This window comes from Triturus cristatus, chromosome 6, assembly GCF_964204655.1.
Source record: "Triturus cristatus chromosome 6, aTriCri1.1, whole genome shotgun sequence".
NCBI lineage: Eukaryota > Metazoa > Chordata > Amphibia > Caudata > Salamandridae > Triturus > Triturus cristatus.
Genome location: NC_140589.1, coordinates 1,181,445,570 through 1,181,457,738, shown reverse-complemented (window position 1 = coordinate 1,181,457,738; position 12,169 = coordinate 1,181,445,570).

Sequence of the window (12,169 nt, the reverse complement as noted above, 5' to 3'; positions counted from 1 at the left end):
TCAGAACGGCCTTGATTCCACCTGTCACCTAATTCCGCGCAAACAGTAGTCCTCCCTTTGCTTGTTAGTCTTATCGTCCTTGCCAAGAGAACTCCCTTCGAGCTTCCCTGTCTCGTTCACACAATATGCCTTTCTCCTTTCATTAGTTTGTAACATTGCACCTGCAGAGGAGAGGAAAACATTGCCCCTCAAGCAAACATTCACATTGAAGGTTATAACATTGTAAAATCCAAATGCTTAAGGCCCTTGGTCAACTTAAATATAACAAGCATCTCAAAATACCTTGTAACTGCGTGATTACCGATACATAGACTGGCGCATTATAAATGTAGAATGCTATTCTAATAAGTACATTTACCATTATATGATGGATGCAAATATTATTTAAATGAACAAAAGGATACATGAGGATTGACAAGATTATTCAAACCAAACATACAGATATGTATGAGAACTACAATTCATTTTTTCTGATGGACATGGCCCTTTTTGCAGGGTCATCTCTGAACTTTTTGCCTTCCGCCTGGTATTGTTTCTGATCTGGTGTTGGTGGTTTTAGGACTCTGGGCACTTTATCACTGCTGTTCAGTGTTAAAGTGCATGTGCTCTCTAAGGTCAACTTGGTGAGATTAGTCTACACCTGTTTGGCGTATTTAATTTACCTATCATTCACTTGTAAAGTGGTATTTTATATACCCGGGGGCCAGTAAATTAAATGCTACTCGTGGGCTTGCAGCGCTGCTTGCGCCACCCAGCAAAGTAGCCTTTAAACCTGTCTCAGGCCTCTGCCATTGCAGGACCTGCGAGTGCAGTTTACTGCCACTGTGACATGGCACATAAAGTTGGTGCCACATCTTTTACTACATATCAGTCGCACCTCAGGTAGGCCCTAGCTAGCCCTATGGCCAGGGTGCACTGTAGGTAAAATGTAGAACATGTGCCTTAACTGTGTGGCATGTCCTAGTAGTGACAAGCAGCTATCTTGGTTTCTCACTACTGTGAGGCTGCACTCTCATAGGTATGCATTGGTGATTACCTGATATATGTTTCAGTTTTAATTCCTGACATAAGAAGAGTAGCGTGGTCAAGTTTGGTATGTTGGGAAAAGTGGTAACAAATGCTGTGTAACAGTGTTCACAGATTTATTATCACTATTTTCGAAATGCCACTTTTAGAAGTGGGCATTTCTGTGTGCTACGTGTCTTTGTGCCAGCCTGCTGTGTATTGCATGTCTGGCTCTGGATGACAGGGGCTGGGGATGTGCAGTGGCTCCAGAGGAGCTGGGTGAGTCAGCGATAGGCTGAATAGGCCGATCTGCAATTGGAGTAGTGGGAGGAGTAGCACCTGAACCTGAATAGGATTGTGCCTGCCTTACAGAATGCTGGCTCTGCCCCTTTGCGGTGTGTCTGGGGCCAGAGCCTACACTGACAAAGAAAGATGTTGTGCACTGTAAATAAATGTGTAAGTGCCCCCCAGAACTGGTTTGGACCAGGCACAGAGCCCTGTGCCAGGGGAGAACAAAAACATCGCTGGTATAAAAATTGGGTCTGTGACCCCAGGGAAAGGAGTTGCTGTGCTTACTGGGAACTTGCGGCCAGAAGGCTGCTGGACTGCCAGGAAGAACCGCCGCTGGAAACTACCTACTGCCTGCTAGGTAGCTGAAGGGGTGCCCCTCTGGAAAGGAGTCCTATGTGCTGGCCTGCCTGTGCCTGGTTTCCTGCCCCAGGGCTGGAAAGAGATAGCGCGAGGGGAGCGATGTACTGTCCGCCTCCCCTCACTGATTGAATGTGGTGGACACTTTACCACAACCAGTAGCGTAGCTAGGGGGGGCGGTAGAGGCGGTCCACCCCAGGCGGCACTATTTTGGGGGCAGACAAAGGCATTCAGATAAGACTCGGCTTGCTTTCGTGGACGTTCGAGGACGGGCAGAGAAGGAATAGGACTCTGGCAATGTCCTCTTCTTTTTTGTGCTGGCAGCTGTCCCCCCCTCTCTTCCTATTATTCCCTCTCTTTCTGTCTGGCTCCTTACTTACTGAAAACCATGACTTGAAGAAACGGTTCACAACCTCTCTTTCCTTCTTTCACTTAGTTGCTTCCCTGTGAAATGGAGCCAAAAAAGAAAAACACTCTTGCGGGAAATGCCCTTTTTCTGACATTTTTCTATTCCAAAGTGCAGCGGGATGGATAGAAATAGAAGGTTTTAAATATGAAAAATAAATACATACCTAAATAAAGCAAGACAGTTGCAAAGTGGCCAGATTGGTTTTATTCACATCCAAATACATCAGCCTCACTTTACAGAGTTTGCCAGTGAAGTGGTACTTTTGTTTTTTAGTCTTTCTTTGAACAGCATTGTTGTCCCCAGGTGGGAAAGTGTACCATTCCTGGAGGGACTGCAATACCTGGTTGATAGGTGGATTGGAAAACAAAATGCGTACCATGGCTCTCTGTTTATGGATGTGGTCTTTTTAAACCATACTGCTTACGTTTTGTAAGGATATAAGCAATGGACTTTGAAACGGTTCCCTTCAGGGCCCTGTAGTTATGTCCTTAACTTTTCAGGTAAAACCACTCGCTGATTTCTGAATAGTGAGTGAGAGATTGTTAAGGTAACCATGTTGTTTCTGCTTACATTTCACATGCTTTACTTAATCTTGCATTCCCTATGAGTGTTTGCTTTTACTTTTATTTTTAAGCAGCATATTACTCTTATCAAGTGCATAATTTGAATTGAGCCACGTCCAAGTGTTTATAGCGGGCACAATTAGGTTGTAGCTGAAGGCAGTGTGAGTTTCTCTCAGTGGGGCAGTATGGTGTTCAGTGGGGGAGAGGATGTGGCACTATGGCCAGAGCTGTCGAATTTGGAACTGGGGAACTGGGTTCAGCCTTCATGACCAGTCCACCAGACCACTCTACTGAGGGAGCATATTCCCATGCTAGACCTTAGAAGGCCCCACTAGACCCTAGAAGGCTTGATGTCTTAGCACAAGCAGGTGTATTCTAGTGGTGTCAATTGTGAGTTAACCTTGAAGGCCTGTCCACCACAATCCATACTGAAGTTCATCTCCAATCTTGCAGGCAGGCCTACGAAGCAGCACACCCTAGAGCAACAGTGATCCAGTCACTGTGACTCTGTCACTGAGGTAACATGAACCTTGAGCAGGTTAGGGCGGTGCGAACGGTGTGACCGCATGGGTACCTATTTCGGGTGGGTGCGTAGTGTTTGCAAGTATATTATGGTTTAAAAAAAACTTGCTGCCTCCTTCCTGGCCTCCAGCAATTTTCAGAAACAATAAAAATGTCACGGTAACTTCGGTGATTAAAGTTCTTCCTAGAGAGAGATCCCAGTTTTGTCTAGTGGAAGGGTTGACTCCTGGAAAGGTAACACAGAGGGTTAATATGCCTGCTGCAAAGAACATGTACCATGCAGATCACAACGTTCACTGCTTTAATGGGTGGACCATGATGAATGGTCATTTAATGTCAGCTGTAGATGATGGATCCCTGAACAGTGTCATGTATGTGCAGGTTTGCATTGTGCTGAGGGGATTACCAGGTAATTGTTCACTCAGCTCTCTGATGGATGTCACATGCGGTTTTTCTGAGTCCCCAGATAGATCATGCAGTCTGTGTGTTCTCTTTTGTACTGCCAGTCACTGCCAGTCACCGGTGTATTCAACTGTGTAGCCTTGGACCGTATCATGTATGTGCATGTAACTTGCATGATCGAGGTAACTATTAGCGGCGATACTACGTGTCTCTCGGTCCTCTTTCAAGTGCTTGCCATCCTTTTTTCCCAGCAACCCCCCCTCCCAGGGGCAGCAATCTGAGGGATAGCCCCGGGCGCCACAAGCTCTAGCTATGCCTCTGACCCCAACCCTGGAACAACAGAGTGGGAAGTACTGCATTCCTGTACCCCTGATGAGAGGGGGTCCTGCCCACAAGAAGCGCATGGTGGGCGCTTTGCGTGTCGTCCCCCTGAGCCCAAGACGTGGGTTCTTTCACGGTCCATGGAAAAAGCAATCCGCGACCCGAAAGTAAGGCAAGGAGAGCCTGACTGTGCTCGGGGCCAGCCAGAGGAAGCAGAGGCGGAGCAGGAAATCAGGTGAAGGACGCCTGTTTGTGAGCGGGTCTCCCGTGGTATTGAGGAGAGTCCTGAGCCTGCTTCATGCAGAGGACCAGAAGGAGAAGCCACGACTGATGGAGACTTCATTCCGTGTAAGTGCGAAGAGAGAGAGTCGTCTCTTTGGGGCCCGAGGCCCAGTGGAAGGCTGCTGAAGGGGGCCGGAGAAAGGAAGAGAACCGGCCTCGGCGCTGTGAGCCCCACCCTCCCTGAGGAAGCCGGGGTTGCTGCTTGAAGGAAGATAGAGTGCGCGGCAGCAATAGCTTCTCCTCCTCCAATTCTTTCCCCTGTGTATGGAGGAGTCCACGAGGGGTTCCCTTACCCTTAAGGAATTGGGGACCCTTTTTCTGCTGGTCGGTGCAGCCAGAGGGACTGCACACCCAGTGTAAGCGGGGTGGCCGAGGACGGTCGCCCCGCAAAGTGGACAGTGTGTGTTCTCCTCCATACCTCCGCAAAACTGGGGAACACCAGAGCTTGGTATTGGGTCTGGGTGAGACCTCGACAGAGGCCCCCGGGTCCCACAGGAGAAAGAATCTCCATGGAATTGCCACATTCCTGACATTGTTGCAGGTGTGTCGCAGGATGCCGGGCAGCTGCACACATATCTGCGGTTTGGGGCATTGTTGTTTTAGGTAGGTCGGCGTTCATTGCCCCGCATTCCCTACGGTAGGCAGGCAAGTAGCCCAGGTGCCTACGTAAGGGAAGTCAGTACTGTGGGCATAAGGTTGGCCCCCATGCATCATAATGGGGATCTGCATAGGCCTATAGTGGGCATGATGTGCTGAAGTTATGTGTGCACTCTACAAGTGTTGGTAATAGTGCACTACTGCTGATTATGTTCTGCATATGCTAAGTGCTGTGTCACCAGTAGTTACTGGTTGTTTTCCCCTGTAAAGTCATACTAAGTGCCAGGTAGCACAGTGCATATATGTGAATACATTCTAATGTGTTTTTATGCATAATACAAAAGATATCTTCCTATATAACCTCGTCTGGAGTTCCTTTTGTGGTGTGCCTAGGGTGTCACTGCTGTGTGTGCGTGTGTTGCGCAAACGCTTTACACATTGCCTCTGGGATAGGCCTGACTGCTCGTGCCAAGCTACCAAGGGGGTGAGCAGGAGTTATCTTCAGTGTTTAACTCCCTTGCCCTGACTAAAGTGGTGGTTTCTGCCTGCCTTAGGTGCTTCTCCTAGCCAACCAGAAATCACATTTCTAACAATTACTGTATGAAAAACGTTAATATTGCACACATATATAAATATCAAGACGACACTGTAAATGCACTTTCTATATGGATTCAAGTTCACTGCACTGCATTTGATGTCCCACGAATATATGAGGCAATAAGTAACATGTATCTGGCCTAATCAATCATTAAAGGTCGGGCCAGAATTACGCAGCCCCATGGATGAAGTTTTGACACCTCAAACGCAAAAAAAAAATGCATGACTGCACTAAATCAGCGCAGCCCGTCGTAAGACCGTCTACTTTTCGTATGAAAAACACAGTGTTTCTTCAACTTTTTAAAGTTTTCCACATAGTAGTACCAGAAACAGTTGGTATGACGGCAACAGCTACCTACTCTAAATGAGGAAAATAGTACTTTTTGAACCTTTTATATGGTAATCATGGAAAATGACGGGCCACACACCATGAAGTCTTTAGGGGCATGTCAGCATCCAGTTAGAAAGGAATCCTATATTTATGTCCATACATTGTATCCCTAACTGTTTATATTTTCTGACCCACGAAAGACAAGTAGTAATTTCATCTGCTTTGTTTTTTTGAAAAATACATGCTTTATGAAAGTATTTCAGAAGTTCACTTAAATTACTGTAATCGAAAGAAAGGTTCTGTGTTTTTTAACAAACTAAGATCAACTTTCCTGCTTCAGCCGCAGTCTGAATTGTTCGTTGGCGGCTCCAAGAGAATACTTGCCCACAGCCTGGATGTGTAATGTGCTTACTTAACAAGAAATCACTCAGCTGACAGAGCAAAAAGACATGCCAGAAACTGCTGTAAGTGATACTTTAGAAATCTGAGCAGATTAAGTATTTTAGCACACCACATTTTACTTGTATCTATATTCAAGCTCAATAAAATTGGATAAAGTATAGAGCAGGTCGGTGGGAGCAGTTTTTATTCAATAACAATGTTTCTTTTAATATAATATGCTAACGCTTGGCTTTAGGAAGGTGTTATGGGGCATATTTACAAGGACCTAGTGCTGCCGCAGCATCATTTTTTTTAGGCTGCAGCTTTTTTGTTTTCCGCTATATTTACAAAGTGAGTCTAGAGGTCTTTAGCATCAATTTTACCACTCCTGTGCCCATTTTTCACATTTCCAGGTCTGGTTGGGGAAGGTAGCAATAATGATATGCATGGTAGGTGCTCCCCCTTAAAAAAACCAAGCAAAACTGACGTTGAAGTATTTACAACAATTTGGGAAAATGACGATACTTCGGCAAAAGACACAGAGAGTCGGAATAGTGGCAACAATTTACAGCTACGGCAAACCAGTACAAAACATACACAAATCACTCTGGCAAGATCTACAGTACCATGGACCTACTCCTACTGCAGAGCACCAAGAAGACCACCACCACCACCATCATCACCACCTCTACCATCACCACGGAGGCAGTGCAGGAGAAGGGAGAAGACATAACGCCAGAGGATTACCCTCATTGACCTCAGGGAGGAGGATGTCAGGGCCAATTACAGGCTCAAGAGGGAGTCCATTGTCCTGCCGCCTACACCAGATTGCACCAAAGATGTAGCCAACATTACAGCAGTGCACCAACATCCCTCTGCAGGCCAAGCTACTGGTTGTCCTACACATTCTAGAATCTGGAACTTTCCAGCCCACCACAGCCAGAGTGGCAGGAGTATCCCAGCCATCCTTCTCAGCATTCTTTCCGCCGTTCTTGATGCATTCATAAGCCTCACACGTCAGTACCTCTTCTTTTCCAACACAACTCAGAAACAACAAGAAAATAAACAATGGTTTTATGCCATTGCAGGATTTTCACATGTGTTCGGGGCAATAGACTACACATGTGCAACTTGTGCCTCTAGCCATTACTTCACACCTGTACCTCAATATGAAGCACACATGTTCCATGAATGTGCTGGCAATCATGGACCATCTGAGACTCTTCATCAATGTCTTCGCAAAGTACCCGGGCAATGCTCATGATTCCTTCATCTTTCGTCATTCCACCATCAATGAGCGCTTCCAAAATGGGATATATTTTCCCAAGCAACCCCAATGAATATATTACACATATCCAAGGATCAGGGTCCCTGGGACTGCTGGAAATAGTGTGCCTCCCAAGGGGAGGTCAAATGAGGATACATAATTACATGTCTGGTTGTCATGTACAGTTACTACGTGTCTTGTATTCAGCAGGACAATTAGAATGAGGAAATAGCATAAATTGTTTGCTTTTGGTGCAGGAATGTGTCCCTTAAAGCATTACGTTATTTGAGGATGCAACGCTGACACATGTGCACCATGTTGCGGGGGTGTTGGCACAAGTCACTAATAGGTGATGGTGCGTATGTGTATGAACCATGGATGTGCTGTATCTTAGGAGTATGGTGCATTCCAGCCCTTAACTGTGGATGCAGGTCAGCACAGCCAGAAGACATCTAGTGCAGCCCAATGGCACTAACTGCTAAGTGAGCCCCTGTGTGTGCATTCAATTGTTTGAAAGAACCTCACTAATGCAACACTACGTGAAATGCTGTCTTCAAGTGTAGGAAGGTGGAATCTGACTACATGGTTGCCCCCACTTTTTTCCTGGTGTTTTGATGGTTTTTGACTTAGTTTGGCTGGGAACCTGCTATTCAGGTCCCCAGCCTATCTGCTTTCTCTTATATATTGATTCCATGTACTTTAGGTACACTCCAGATTGGATTCTGGAGTACCCTTGTGAGTCCCTAGTATATGGTATACTGTGTACCCAGGGCATAGGTACCCCAGAGGACTACCAGGGGCTGAAGCATGTATTGTGCCACCCTTGGAAAGCCCTCCAAAATGACACCACAGGTCTGCTACTGCAGCCTGGGTTAGGTGGTGCATGCACCCCTTACTGAGGTATAGGTTCACTATGCCTCACCTATCACTGCACATAGAAACCTATTAGTCACCCCTATGGCAGGCCTTATCAATCCCGAAGGCAGGGTGCTTGGTTATATGTGAGAGGGTGCCCAGGCATGAGCTGAGCTCCTCTGAAGCCTTCGGAATCTCTTCTACGGGGTTGTCAGTGGTGCAGCCTGATCATATACTCTTAAGTGCATTATAACCAAACGGTAAATGCTAACTTTGGACTGGCTGCACGGAAACATGTCGTGTTTGGTGTCAAACACCTTGGAATCATACCCCCACATCAGTAAGTGGTGTGGGAGTATGATCCCACCCTTCTAAAGGGAGAGACATGACAACACGGTATACCCGGTACCAACTTAAAAGAGCCCTGGCATCACAAAATGGATGCTGCAGCCACAGACACGGGTCTGGCCTCTTGCTGCTGACCAAAACTCCGACAGGGGAGGCCTGGACAATAGGTTTCCTGTCACAGGGAAGTGTAACCCCTTCCTTAGGTATAAGTAAGGAACCCCTGGCAACGGGACTTTAGATATCCCTGGACGAAGCACTGTAGCTGAATCCTGGAACTTCGACGCTCTACTCAAGACTAGAGGACTGAAAAAATCTCCCTTCGGGTCAAGGAGTGACTCCCCTGCTTGGCAGGCACCAACAAAGCATTTTGCTGGTCTGCATCTCTGAAACTCCTGCCGGACTCCGAAGTACTTGCAGCCCAGGAAGAGGATTTTCAGGCTTCTCAGAGGCCGACCCAAGTCCCCAGCAAAGCTGAGACCCACAACCCTTGTGAGTAACGTGGAACCGGAACTCCTGACCACCATGCACATTTGCAAGTGCATTGACTTCCCGATGTCTCTCGAAGTCGTGCTTTGGGTTACTTGCAGCCCACGCCAGAGCACCATCTGCACTGAAGATTGTGGGCCTACACTCCACGAGTGTTCCTTGAGCCTGCTACTTTCATTTCATCTTGAGGCTCCTTCGGGATCCCTGGTCCATCAACTGGTGGGTCCCTGTGAAGGCAACTTTGATTTTCCTTGGGCTTCCCTGGTTGCTCCAGACGTGCCCTGACTCCCCACCATGTGGTGAGTCCCTCAGGCCTTGCTGGTCTGCACCGAAGCATCTTTCTCCTTTCTGCGTGGGTTGCTGTTGACAAGGCTTGTTGTGTCCAATCTGGGCACTGACGCTTCAGCACTAGGCATCCTTTGTGGGACAGCTCAAATCCAGCTCATGGTTGTCCTAGACACCTCCTGGTCCTCGTGGCTGAAGAGTCAAGCTTCACCTTCTTCACCTGAAATCACCGGACTTCGGTGGGCATTCGCCTATCATGCCCCTGGTCACTGGCTAGTGACCCAGAATCTGTCCCCTCTGCTTTCAGGTTCTTCTCGACTTCAATCCAGGCTTGGATCTCTTCGGACACTTCGCATCTTCCCGGCAGCAGCACTTCTTTGCCAGCTCCCATTGAAATCGATGACGCGACCCGATGCCATTTGACACCTATGCTCCCGGCTTCCCTGGGTGAGGTAACTCGAGTACTCTGGTGCTCCCGTGGGTGTTGACCCTAGAACTTCCTAAGTCCAAAAGCGTTTGGTCCTAGCTCATCTCTAAGTGTCCCTAATCTTTAGAAATCTAACCGTGACTTTCCCCATAGAAGCTAAGGGGAGCTCACGGCTGTGTTCTCACACTGCACACGGCCCCCATGGGTCCCCTGTTTCACTACCTTGGGTGGTTCCTTGGGGTCCCAGCGATTTTACAGACTCTATGCCTTGTGTCTAGTTAAGTCATGTTTCTTATACCACTATTTTAGTATATGGTTTGGCTCGCCCCTCGGGCCTGACGTGTATTTGTGTTATTTAACTGTACTATTTGAAGTGTAAGTTAGGTGTTTGGACCTCTAGCCTCATAAAGAGACTAGTAGGGTGTGTTTAGAAATAAATACATTTTTTTTTTATATATACCTGGCGTGGTTGCCTTTCATTTAGCCATTCAAGAGATTATAGACTGGTAAAACAAGCTGCTTTACATTCCTTTAAGACTTAGCCTGAAGGCTGCACTCCTTAGCTACCACTAGGATAGCTTTCAATAAAGGTTGTCTTTCACCTATCATCAACAAGGGGTTGTTTGGACTGGCGCAAGGTGCCCACTATAATTAGTGGACAGCATATACCAGGCCAACTTCTCACATCAAGCACCATGTTCAAGTAATGGATTCCCTTTCTTTAGTCTGTGTGTCCACAGGTAAATCCCATGGTCACAAGGCAAATGATCTATCCCAGACCTGTGCACTGTTTTGCTGCGCACAAACCACTCTATCAGTCCTCCAAGACTGTGCAGCAAGGTGCAGCCTCATGCACAAACTACATCTCCTATGACAGCCAACAGCACAATCATCTTGGGAATAACATGCCTGTCAATGGAGCAATGCTGCACATTTTCTGCCAGCACAGGCACCAAACCCTGGACACAGAACCATGTGGCAAATGCGTCCTACACTGTCCCCAAGCAGTGTGGCAGGGTAATGTGGTTAGCCTACCAGTTGTACTGTACAGTACAAGACTCCCATATGACTCAAACCCCTTGTGTACTGTCAACATAATGGACACCGTGCACTTCCATGTGTACACTATCATGTACCACATCTATATCCACTCACTACCCTCCACATGGCAGTACATATTTAACAACATTGACTCCAACTCTCACTGCCAAATATGTGTGACTTAGGTATGCAACATCACCTGCCCCAGCTACAGGTTGTAAAATCAGACATGTATCAGTTCAGAAATGGCAGTAGTAGTATATAACAGACACAATAGATGAGTGTGAGAGATTTGTCTACTCAATGGCTAATGACTCTCCTTACTGGTGAAAAATCATCACCTTCATGGCATTGGCACTCACAAGTAAGACAAATAGTAAGTAAATCACAGAGGATAGCACACCTGTATGTGTTGTGAAAAGAACATCCAATTCACATTTGCATGTATGCCACACAATGTCGTAGTACGTCTCTTACAGTAGGCAAAGTGTATCAGTCATTCAGGACACATAACAGAATGTACATGAATGTGGGTAAATCTCTTGTCTTCACTGAACTAATTTTACCCCTATTGTCTTCGCAGCTGACCAGGGATATGCTCTGAAGCCATGGGGGATGACTCCTCTTTAAAAATAAAACTGCCAAAACCCCTGAGGAGGTACAATAATGCACTAAGCTGGACCCGGTCCATAGTAGAGTGGACATTCGGCATACTGAAATCTTGCTTCAGGAGTCTGGATATGTCTGGGGGCTGATTGATCTACTCGCCACCAATTGTATGCAAAATTATACTTGTTTGCTGCATATTGCACAATATTTGTGCTGACAAATGTACCATGGACTGATGCCAGTGAGGAGCAGGAACTGCTGTACGATGAGGATGAGAAAGATGAGGAGCCCCATCAAACTGTTCCATCATTAGTAGCAACAAGGCGGAGGGACCAAATCATTTAAAACATTTTCACTGCTGCATGAGTGACTTGCATGATGTTACAAAATGATGACTACAAGGAACTGTGTACATATATGCATGATTAAATATATGAGCACTACCAGTGTGTATGCGTTTTGATTTCATAGTCACAGTAAACATCAAAACATTCAAATCACACCTGCTATTAATTGTCACACAGAAAATGTATGTACTATGTGTAACAAACAGTATTGAACACCATCTGGTACAAACAAAATAGTGTACATGCCAACTACATGTATCAAATAGTCTTCCTTTGACAACCACAATGAACATAGTGTGTTAAAGTAAGTAGTGTGCTATGACTGTCTGTGTGTGTCTCTTACAGTATATATGTATAACCTCATTCTTGTAGACAATAGTAGAGTCAACTCATAGCATGATGACTGTGTCGTGATCCACATAGTATGTGTATAGGAACAAAGTCCC